The following is a 12,595-nucleotide window of genomic DNA, read 5'->3' on the forward strand; positions in this document are numbered from 1 at the left end:
ATGTAGCCTGGCTGTTGTACTGTATCCTCTGGTTTCTCTTTTAGGAATAATTGTATTTGTTGTATTTTCAAAAATATATATGGTTTTTGGAGGAGATTTCCACTGCCCTACTCACACCGCCATCTTGGCTCCTCTCTTAGTCCACACATATAATTGAAGTACAATATTAACTTACTTTTTCACATAAATATGTATGGTAGATATCTTTCCTTCTATTTTAATAAAAGAGATTTAAATGAGCATTTTATATTTCACTGTTATTAGTTGTACATTTTTAAAAAACAAAGAAATACCTTTCTTTTCCTAGTTTGCTAAGATTTTTCAATCATTAATAAATGGATATTTATTTCTCCAATACTTTTTCTATGTCTGTGGATATATGTCTCTTCTTTTATTTGTTTAAAGTGATGAAATAGAAATAAATAAATTTTTAAATATTAAACCAAACTTGCATCTCTGAGATGAATTCACCTTGAACTGTGTTCTACTTTTAACTGACTTGGTTTACTAGTATGTTTTAAAGAATTTCTGCATTTATGTTTATGAGTGACATTCCACTGTAATTTTCTATTCTTGGCAATGCTTGGCAGTTTAGTTATTGAGTTAATGGTTCAGTGAGTCAAGGATGCATCTCATACTCTCTGGAAAAGTCTGTAAAGTGATTGTTTCCTTGAACGATTGGTAGAACTTGTTATTTCAACCAACTAGGCTAGTGGTGTTTTGAGATTCTTTTTTTTTTTTTTTTTTGCCATATTCACCCCCTTCCTTAGTCGTAAGGTTATACGATTATAATACATTTTTCCATTTTAAAAGCCACTGTCTTGAGTGTGGTAGGCAACCCCCAAAACAGATCCCCTGGTCTCCAACTCCTTGTTCAGGCCCTTACGTAATACCCTTCTTTGGAATGGGGGTTAAACAGAGTCATTTGCAACAAAATGGATAGGACAGGGGCCGGAGGGGGGCGGCGAGGGGAGTGGGGGCTCGTCTGGGGGTAGCTGCCTCCGCCGCAGCATGCCGGCGCCTGGAAACCTAGACCTGCCTCCGTGTCTTCCTCCGGCGGCTCCACCGCTCCTTCCCCGCCTCGTCCTTCCACCGCCTCTGCTGCTGCACCCCCGGTGGCTGCCTTCGAGGACCCAGGAGGGGCCCCGGCGTTTCCGCTGCCCGCTCGGTGTGACTCAGCCCGGCCCGGGATCATCACCAGCAGCATGCTCCATTTCCAGATGGTGATCATGGCAGGGACGGTGATGCTGGCTTACTACTTCAAGTACACGGACACGTTCTCCATGAACGTGCAGGGCTGCTTCTGCCACGACAGCGCCTCCTGCAAACCCTACCCATGTTTGTGATAATAGTTGGAGAAACTGCTGTGTTTTGTCTACAACTAGCCACAAGGGATTTTGAAAACCAGGAGAAAACTATTTTATCTGGAGACTGTTGCTACATAAACCCACTGGTGTGGTGAACTGTACGATTTCTTGGAATTTATACATTTGGGCTATTTGCTACTGATATCTTTGTAAATGCTGGGCAAGTAGTTTCAGCGAATCTGGCTCCACATTTTCTTGCCCTGTGGAAGCCCAACTGTACAGCACTTGGATGTCAGCAGTATACCCAGTTCATCAGTGGGGAAGAGGCCTGCACGGGCAAGCCAGATCTCATCGTGAGAGCAAGGAAAACATTTCCATCCAAAGAAGCAGCTCTCAGTGTCTATGCAGCTATGTATCTGACAATGTACATGACCAGCACAATCAAAGCCAAAGGAACAAGACTTGCTAAGCCTGTTCTGTGTTTGAGATTAATATGTTTGGCCTTTCTTACTGGACTCAACAGAGTAGCAGAATGTCGAAATCACTGGTCAGATGTGATAGTGGAAGATCTATAGCAGTATTTCTGATTGTTTGTGTGGTAAATACTTTCAAAGGAAGACAACCAGAAAATGAGCACATACACATGGATGATTTGGCCCGAATGCCAATGATCAGTATCCCTCAAGTAGAAAGTCCTTTGGAAAAGAACCACATCACCACCTTTGCAGAAGTTACATGATACTGAAGCAAGCGGTTTTTCACTGCTTAGGGCATCATCCCTTTTCACCATCCATTCATAACACCCAAAGTTTGTTTGATTACAAAAGAAGTTTATAAAGTTTTCTTAAAATTTTTTAATTTAAAAACCAGTGTCAACTTCTCTGTTTCCCCCACTAGACTGTGAGCTCCTCAAGGGCAGGACTGTGTCTTGTCTTCTCTATATCCCCAGTCCCTACAGCAAAGCCTCGCAGAAAGTAGGTGCTCAATAATGTGATGACCTACTGAACAAATTGATTCCTAAATAAAACGTTCACTTTAGTTTCTTGCAGAATCACTGAGACTATGCGAAAAATAACCTCAACACAAGTCATATTTGTATAAGAAATCCCTCCATTTGGGGCTAGTGCAGCTTTTTAAATTATTCATTTGTCTGTTCACCAGTATACCACATTTCATTTGAAGTGGACTTTGAAAGTCATGGACACGTTTGCCGTGAACGTGCAGGGCTGCTTCTGCCATGACAGCGCCTACCACAAGCCCTACCCGGGCCTGGAGGACAGCAGCGCCGTGCCCCCCCTTGCTCCTCTACTCGCTGGCCGCCGGGGTCCCCTTGGCGATTTTTTATTTTATTCAGCATGATATTACTTCCATTCTAACAGATTTCAGCGTGTGAAATTATTTTACTTTTAGAAAGTATGTACTATACTAAAATAATATTTGCACATTAGATATTATGCTATGTTTCACTCAAAATATCATTGATAGTATACATTCTAAGTCTGGTGCTTCTGCTTTTGAAGGGGCAAATGCCAATTTTTACTGTAATAAGTAATGTATCATAATTAAAAATTATGTATTTGGAAAAAAATGGACAGGACATTATTTTTGAGATTCAGTTATAAAAGGACTGTGGCTTTTGTCCTGTCTTGCTCTCTTTCTGTCAGAGCCCTGGCTCTGGGATACCAGCTATCATTCTGTGAGTAACCATTTATTTAGGGGGGTGGGTCCACATGGCAAGGAACTTAAGTCTCTGGCAAACAGCCTGTGAGGACTTGACTCCTGCCAGTAATCATGGGAGTAAAACAGGAACCAGACCCTCTCACAGCTGACCCTTGAGATGGGCCCGGGCTGGATGGTACTGTGACTGCAGCCCCGTGATAGCCAGTTGAGCTGTGCCTGGACACTTTCCCACAGAACCTGACAGATGTTTGTTGTTTGAAACTCCTATGTTTTGGGTCACTTGTTACCAGTAATACAAAACTAATTTAAAGAATTTATCTACTCTCTAACCAAATTTATTGAGAAAAGTTTTCCATAATACCCTCCTGTCATCATCCTAAAAATCCCAGCGCCTATTATTATATCCACTTTCTTCTTAGTAATGTTCTGCTATGAAAGGAATAGGACTATTCATTGAAGAGTAACAAGTTTCAGAAACTGAAATGGCAGGACTGGGAGTGAATCTTGACAAAGATGAACTTGGAGAGAAGTCGCATTATGAGGCTGGATAAGGAAGAGCATTGAAGGAAAATTCAGGATCACCTCAGGCATGGACATCTGGACATGGTATGAAGATATTCTGTGATGGCTCTCTGAAGGTGTAAAATAATGGACCAAGGCTAATAAAGCGGAGCTGCTGAAACTGCCAAGTTGGAATAAAGAATGAAGATTCAAAGAAACCAAAAGGTGAGCATGGAAAATACATTTATTAGCTAAAACTGATGAAAGCACCAACTAACTGACTGTGTCCCACAGACAGGCAGAGAGGATCCTCCTTCATTAAAGCACTAAGGAATGCGTTGGTGGGAGGAGACTGGGCACCACAGAAACACTCAGTGTTGACTGTCCTCTGAGATCCTCCACAGGAGTAGAGGTTGTTATGGAACTATATTCCCTATTTCCAAAGGAGACACAGGATTCCAGTAAAACAGACACCAGACAATAGAACTTAAGTGTCAAAGACAGGGTAATAGAATTATTGTACAGCACCAGAAGAGAAAGTAGGGACCCAAAGTGCACCGCATATGAGGGGATGGATCTGTGGGAATGCCTAGTGGACCATGTGGTGCAAAGAGTACAAGAGATAAAAGGCCACCAAGGATATTGACTGACTATAACCAAAACTGAACAAGAGTGCATGAGCAGGCTAATATCAGCTGTCACAGTGGAAAACTCATGATTCTCCATCCAGTTCTCAGAACTGATCTACTTTTTGGGCTCAGAATTCCTCCAATAAAGGGCAGACTATTGCCTTCAATGCAAGATTCTGAAGTACAGAAAGAACTGAAGTGAACAGTCCAGTCCTTTCCCAAAACAACTGAAAAGCATTCACCAAATTAAATGAATACTGAAGAAAGGAGAATTGTAGACATTTCTAGGACTATTGGGTAGAGTCTTAGCTGAGACACGTGTCAGGTATAAAATCAATAATGCAATCAACATGTTTCAGATGATGTGAAATTAGGCAATAGATGGAGTCCTTATCCAAGACTAGCTCACAGTGTGTCTAACAGTTCTGTATTCACAAATTAGTTAATTGCCCTGATTCTTGAGTATCATCAGAATGTGCAAAGTTAGAAATGACAGAGCCCTTCCTACAGGTAACTTCTGACTTGTGGAGTAAATACCAAAATATAACTGCCAAGTGAAAGCCCTAAGACTACCTGCCTTGGCCAGGTTAGTAAATCAGAAGTAATAACATATCCAATGAGAATGGCAGAGATAAGGGGCACCCTAAAACATTTAAACAGTGCAGGATTGATAGGTCCCATCTGAGCCTTACTTAATTCACCCATTTGGTCCTGAAAAACTTATGGTATGGGTGATGCAGTGATGATGGTGACCTATCTTAAACTGAAACTTGTCTAGCTGCTTTGAAGACCAGATCTATACCACCTCTGATATTTGCTATTCAGAATTTCATTTTATGCTTTTTTTCAGTCCCCATAAAGAAGTTGCATCCAAGGCACTTTGCATTCACTGAAATGGATAGAAAACCATTAACAGTCACATCTCGAGGCTGTGTTGATTCTGCTCTCTATCACTTTAGACACCAAAAGGAACCTAATAATCCAGACATTCCTCAGAATGTTATTCTGGTCCACTTTAATGATGACACTGTGTTAATTAGACTTAGTGAACAGGAAGTTGCAGGTGTTCTGGCTGTCAGGTAAGAGTGTACACAATGGAAAGTGGGAGATTCACCTTACACAAATTCAGAGCCTGCTATATGAGGAAATTTTTAGAGGTCCATTATCAGGAACATTTGAAAACACCTCCTTCAAGGGTAAAGGACAAGTGATTCACTCCTGCACCCTGAAGCATTTGGTAGGCATCTTCATACTACACACAAATCATATCACCCTTGGGAAAGCAATTCTGACACATTTGTCAGATGACTCAAAGGTACCCACTCTGAACACAGCCTGGTGAGTATAAGGAGGCTCTGCAGCAGATTCAGGCTGAACTATAAGAGGCCCTGCTATTGGGCCATATCAGCTTACAAATCTTGTGTTGCCAGAAGCATTCATCTTATATGAAGTTGCTGGATGTAATGTCTGGGGACCAAAGAGTGGAGATCCTGCATGGACATCAAAAGTCATGGAGCAAATCCATTCCATTACACCAAAAATGTATTCATGATTCAAACTAGTTCCTGGCAACCTACTGGGGCCTAATAAAGACTGAACATTGAAACAACGAAGATTGGAGAGGTTGAAATTGGGACAGGCAACAAGTGTGCATATCTCTGTATCCCACATCAGTGGCCATTGGAAAGCATCTATTGCACATGAGGCCCTGACCAACCAGGTGGATTGCCTCCTGGCATAAGTAGCCTAAAACAACCAGGCAAAATGGATAGTTTGAAGTTTAGTGGCAAACTTATTTTGTTCCCTAGTAGAAGTATTTCCCCACTCACACTCATACCAGCATTTCTAGTCCAGCAAAGCCTAAAGTCTCAGGAACCTGAAGCACAAATTCAACAAATGCTTCACTGAAGAAAGAGAGGCCAGGGCCACTTGTCTGTCTATCACTTGGATCCTAGGCCTGTGTATCCTACCTATCAGGAATCAGTATCTTTAATGATCATTGTTTCAAGTACATATTTCATCTTTGGACCAGTGCCCTATCCTCACAGGATGTCACTGGTACCCGAGTTAAACAAATGTCTTTTATGAGACCTTTGCAGGGCTTCATCTTCTGGGTGATGCAGTGTGTGGTGGGACAGGAGATACCATGGTCTTGTGCCTTAGTTCAACCTCTTTTGCCATAAAGTGGCTCCTTGAAATGCAGAGATAATCTGTAGCATCCCATGAAGATAAGTCAGATAGTGAATAAACTCTCAGACATTGATCCTGGACAAGGCACTGAGGACAAGGAAGGCAAACTCATATCTGAAACATTTCAGTCCAAGTAAGCCAGACATGTCATTCACTCCAAGAGAGAAGGGGTCCAATGTAATCATCTTCATCAATGGCTGCTTGCTTTAACTTGGCTGATCCATGTGTCAACCAGGCCCAGGCACACAGAGTGCTTCCAAGTGTCGAACCCCAACAAGTGTGAAGCTCTGTCAGACTCCAGCACAGGAACAGCTGAACAAGGGGTTCAGGCCACCTCTTCATACAGTCTGGCTTACTCCTGCCTTGGATGCACTGTTTATACTTAAGGATGGTTGCTTGGTGGACAATGCCTTCCTTATTAGGGCTTTGCTGTAACCTACCCAAAAAATACTGATGACAGGAGAGAAGAACACTTGTGGTTGATTAGTTAATAATTAATTATTAGCTATTTAGCAACTGATGTTCAGGTAGGGTATACTTGAGGACAGGGTCTACTCCTTTAAAGCAATACATTCTGCATTATTATTAGTTATAGTTGTATGACTGTATCGAATATCCATAAAACATGTTGACTGTTGGCCCACTGCTGTGTAGCTTTGCAATTCAATGTGTGCCATGTCAATTATAGAGGGTCTGAGTTGCTGACAAAATGATAGGTATTTGAAGAGCCACAATTATTACTGTGGGGCTATGTTGAATGGAACAGGAATATCATAACTGGAAAAGGTGTAAGCAGAGGAACAGCAGCACCAAGACTTATTCCTAGAGGAGTCAAAGTACCATGCAGTCCCACTGCCATGAGTGGGCAGGGCCAGTGTCCCATGTAATGTGGTCTCCTTCACCTCAAGGGAAACAGGACAACTTCGGTAAGGGTCATAAGTCCGGCATGTGGTGGTGGCTTCTGCATCAGAAACACTGAGTTTTTTCCTTTGTAAAATATAGTTTTTCTTGAATGCTGGAGAGATGAGAGTTGTGAATGGTTGGGAATCTGCCCACAGGTTCCCAAGCATTTTAGTTTGTAAGAAGCCATCTGATTTCATTGCAGTTTTTCAGACTTCCCTGCTGGCAGAGAAAGGATAACACTACAGTCTGAGCAAGTGAGAATGAGCCTTCTTGAATTACCAACCAAATGGACATCATCTATGGAACAAAACTTGGAGGGTAGATAAATATATCCACAATAAATAAAGCCATCCACAATAAATCCTGACACACTAACTGGTTGTTAATGGCACAGGAGCTTGTCGTGTGCTTGAGTACCTTTCTACCTGTGACAGGGTCCCAAACAGGGCAATGTCTCTTGACACTTTATGAACATACACTGGACAAGAAGGAGCACATCAATTCATCATACATTTAGCACTGGAAGTGATAATGAGTGTACCCTGAATCAGTGAGGAGCTCCATCCATATAGTCAGTTTAACCTTTTATCTCACAGTGAGTTTGATTAAATCCTCTCAGTTGGATTCAGGCACTCTTTTTCTCTAAAACAGACCAAGGTGTCCTAACACTTGAAGATTAGGGTGTATAACAGCTGCCAGGAAGTCATGTCATCTCCAGCTGGGAGCTTAGAGAGAAAAGAGGATGGGAAATTTACCCAGGGAGCAGGGAGATGGCCAGACAGGCAGAGAGCTGTTCTTTCCTTTGGCTTTTTCCCCCCCATGGTCAGCACCCCCTTCTCCTGCGCACATCTTTCAGTGTCAGGAGAGCCTGGGGCACAAGGGGCTCTTAATTTTGGCCCCTGCACATGCACCATGGCTTTGCTCTGCTTCTCTGGGAGTGCTCTGCCAACCTTCACTCAGAGCCTCCTTCCCCGTGGGACTGGGTAAGGTGGAACCTGGCTCACTGATGCCAGAAGATCTACATGGATCCTTATTGCTGCTCTTCCCCAAGTTCCACAACACACATGGCTGTTTATGTAAAGCAGCTGAGGCCAGGAAATAGAACTCCTTCATGCACAGCAAACAGCCTTCCATCAGTGGTGGCCCAGAGGTGCTTTGTCTTCACCTTCTGCCTTCTGTGGATGCCAACCTTTCAGTGATCTGGGACACTTGTACTCCCCTCATGCTGGGGACAGATACCTGGACTATGCAGGGATGGCAATGTGCAGGACATGAGGTCATTGTCTTTGATGGAATAAAACAAAACCAGCTCAAAATCCACACTCTCACCAAAACTGTCATAATGGGAAACACTTTCTTAAATAATCTAATACTATAATAATATAAATTATTTTGTAAAATTCTCTTTGGAAAAACATTGCCATCCTCTGCCAGATTTGGACCAAGCAACACAAAGCCACATTTTTTGACTGTGACTATTGAAGCCTTAAGTATCCTCACTAAAACAAATAAGTGCTTCTTGGAGTAGAATTGTGGCCTCATCTAAATCAGTATGGGACTGTAATAGTTCAGTGTCTTGAGAAAGCAAGGGTTCTCCCATCTAATGCCTAAATAAAGCTTCCATCAGCACAGTAATCATGAACTTAGTAAAATAGGTTGTAAAAAAAAATGTATGCCTATAAGTAGAAATACAATTCCGTAATAATACCAGAAAGAGACAAATAAGGTAAAAAACACCAAGAAAGGGAAGTGCACCCAAGCCCTTTGAAAACTCTTCAGACCAAACAGTATAGATTCATTAATCCTAATAGCATGAGTCCTGCCCCAGTGTGTATGTTCCAATCTAGTTTAAAACCACCAGTGACAAAGCCAGAGAAACATAACTAGAGAGCCTACAGTTAATAATTTTTCCTTTTAAGTTAAAAAATATTAGATTATATATGGATTGTTTGGGCATAAAATCATATATAAGTGTAATGAGACAGATGAATAATCATCTCTGTAATGTTAGGTGGAAGTTGCAAAGCTTATCTCTTAGTCATGCAACTTCATGTCTACTGCATTTGCATGATCAAAAGTAAGTCATAGACCTGACCAAGTTTAAGGGGAGAGAAAGAAATCACATCTCCCAATGGGGAAATGGCAAATTAAAGAGTTTGAAACAACATTTAATCCACCACAGCCATGAATCCGAAAAGGCCCCTAGAGGTATTTAACTACATGCAATCAGCTCACCCTTCAACAGTTCTACACTTGGCAGAGTCTTGGCCCTCTGGTTCTCACTGTTTCCCTAGCAGTCTGATGCTTTAAGCCAATGATTTTTGTGTTGTACCAGGCTTTCCTGAGAGCTCTCAAAGCAAATACTAGAAGAGAAGGAAATCTATTAGTAAACCCGAAAGGCTATATAGTTATACTTCTTTGTATTGCTTGGAGTTTTGACAGTAGTTTTATCATCATTTTTAATACATTCAAATAGGAATGGTCACAGAATATTATCATATTCTAGTTTTGTACAAATTCACATATTATATACTGTGACACAGCACTGAAAAGCCTAAGAAAAGATAAAGGCAGTTTTACATTTCCTGAAAATCAGTGTACTTATATTCTAGAAACACATTGTGATGCAAGGAGGGAATGCAGTTACATGTCCAGAGTAGCGTCCACACCCAAGATAGTGACTAGTGAACATTTGAGGAGACTAAGTAGAGCTGATTGAATTGTGTTTAGACAGAGGTAAAATGAGTGAGTAGTCTCAAGGGAGTAGAAAAATGCCTATATCATAATGCTGGGTCCTTCAGTGTTTTTTCTTAGACTTTCTTCTCAATTTTCTTTAATTCCAGTCAAAATATGCCATTTTCAATAGTTTCAATTTTCATCCATATTCTGATGCTTTATTCTTATTTTCTGCATACTGTTCTACTTCTTTGAATGAAATACTAATCTTTTGAAAGTATTGTGGAAAGATTGCCTTACTTGTTTATTTCTCAGGGTATAAATGAAGGGGTTCAACAAAGGGGCAACAGACACAGTAAGCAGAGGAACTGCCTTATTAATGGCCACTTCATCCTTTGCTGAAGGCTTGATATACATAAAAATGCAGCTGCCATAGGTGATGGAAACCACGATCATGTGGGAAGAACAGGTGGAAAAGGCTTTTTTCCTTTGCTGGGCAGAGGGTAATCTAAGAATTGTCCTAATAATGTATATGTAGGACAAAACCACACACACGAGGGTCATTATGAAGGTCAACACAGCACAGAATATAACCAGCTGCTCTATGAACCATGTATCTGAGCAGGAATTCTTCAGTACTGGAGAAGCATCACAGACAAAATGGTCAATAAGAGACTCACAGAATTCCAGATTAAGGCTCAGAACAAGGGGTGGAAGGATGATCAATAAACCAGATGTTCAGCAACAGAGGATGAGGTTCCTGCAGACTGCTGTTCATGATGGTCACTTAATGCATGGTTTTGCAGATGGACACACAGCGGTCATAGGACATCACAGCCAACAGAAAAAATTCCGTAGCTCCAAAGAGGACCATAAAAAAAATTTGACTGAAGCAGGCTTTGATGCTAATGGTTTTGTTCCCACTTGATATGCTGTACAGGTATGTGGGGATACAGGCCATTGTGAATGAGATTTCTAAGAAAGAGAAATTTTGAAGAAAAAAATACATAGCTGTTTTTAAATGAGAATCCACCAAAATGAGTGAAATTATGGTCAGATTCCCAATTATACTTAACATATATGTGGTAAACATAAATATGAAAATGAAAATCTCCAGCCGTAGGTCATTTGTCAACCCCAGTATGATGTACGCGGTGATCGTTGAATGGTTTCTCATCACTGACTCGTCTTTTGCCAGTCTTACATAAAACTCACAGAAATTGGATCTGAGGAGCAATGTCAAACATGATAGATCAAATAGAGACTATAAATTACAACTAGACCAGTCATACGCTTTTCCTTCTATAACCCAACAATTCATTTTTCATGAGGTGATACCCTGAACTCCACTGAATAGACCACAGAGAAGATGGAGACAGTTTCTCTGGGTTCACAATCATTTCTCTGTCATCTTGTAGCTGGGTAACCTTCGGCAAGTCATTTAACCAATCTGTGCTACCAGTTTCCTCTGTATGAAGGAGTTAATTATAATACTACGTCGTAGAGTTATTGTGAGGTTTTAACATAAAATGCTCACAATAGCATTAAGGAAATAATGAGGACTGTACAGATACAATTTTTCTAATTTTATGAAGCCAGTCTCTGATCATCTCAAGAAGGAATTTAGCTGTTCAGGTAGCATCTCCCAGGTAGCTCCCCCAGGTAGCAAAAATGGGGAGAGACATTAACAAATGGGTTTAAGTGGTTGATAGTTGGTGAATAGATGACACCAGTGTTGAAAGAGAGGGAGATATTTTTAAGTTGAATTTGTACCATTGATAATTGAGATAAAAAGAATAGGTAGATATGCAGATGGACACTTGATAGATAAAAAAGAGAGAGAGACATCATAGAAAGATAGACAAAGGAGACTTTTGAAGACATCTGGGGAGTTGTTTCCATATGCCAAGCAAACCGCTGTCCCTGGAATTCCACCAGTTGAGTAATGCATTAAATGAGTTGTGCCCACATGTTTGATCTGATGGTTTGTTTGCTCTATAAAGAATCTCAGAAATTACTGATTCTCTTAATAAAGTAACAAAAACAAAGTCTGAAACTAATACTTTCTTTTCCTTCCTAAAGTGAAACACATATAAAGTGAAATATATTATTTAGGCGAACATAAATAGCTTCACCATCAGTTATAAACAGAAAGGTACCTTACTAGTAAAACACCCAGTACCTACCTCAGACATTCTTCATCACTTCACTTAGAAGCTGTACCTCAAATGACATAAGTGAAACTCCAACTGAACAAAAAAATTACAGACAGGAGCAGTTAAGTGCATTTTTAGGCCCTTGTACTTAGGAAGCCATACTCACTGTGAATATTCACATGGTTTCTGAATTACAAAATATAACACCCTGTTTTTAGATTAGGAAATATTTCTATGCATTCTGGGTAACTAAAGGGAAGACAACAAAGCTTAAAAACAAAGAGAAGTTAAGAAGCTTCTATAGCTTTTCAAAAGAGTGGGTGTTCTGATTTTCAATGGGCAAACATATTTTTACATTAAATGCCCTCTTTATTTCCTTCATTGATAATAGTGTGTAGAAAAAAAACTGATAAAGACGTCCTTGGAGGCCTTTTACCAAAGCTCTCTAGTGAATCTAAAATGACATTTATTTTGGCAAAAAAATCCCAATTCAAGGACCAGTGGTGTTAATATCCCTGGAGAAAAAAAGATGCAATAATGACAACAGACTCAA

At 40.6% G+C, this 12,595-nt stretch overlaps 2 pseudogenes; one reads left to right on the plus strand and one right to left on the minus strand.

The window, feature by feature from the left end:
• Positions 1 to 1,199: 1,199 nt before the first annotated feature.
• On the plus strand, positions 1,200 to 2,046 carry LOC130685140 (phospholipid phosphatase-related protein type 5-like; annotated as a pseudogene).
• An 8,083-nt stretch (positions 2,047 to 10,129) lies between these two features.
• On the minus strand, positions 10,130 to 11,066 carry LOC130685168 (olfactory receptor 6C2-like; annotated as a pseudogene).
• Between the last annotated feature and the right edge of the window lie 1,529 nt (positions 11,067 to 12,595).

This window comes from Manis pentadactyla, chromosome 10 (genome assembly GCF_030020395.1).
Source record: "Manis pentadactyla isolate mManPen7 chromosome 10, mManPen7.hap1, whole genome shotgun sequence".
Taxonomy (NCBI): domain Eukaryota; kingdom Metazoa; phylum Chordata; class Mammalia; order Pholidota; family Manidae; genus Manis; species Manis pentadactyla.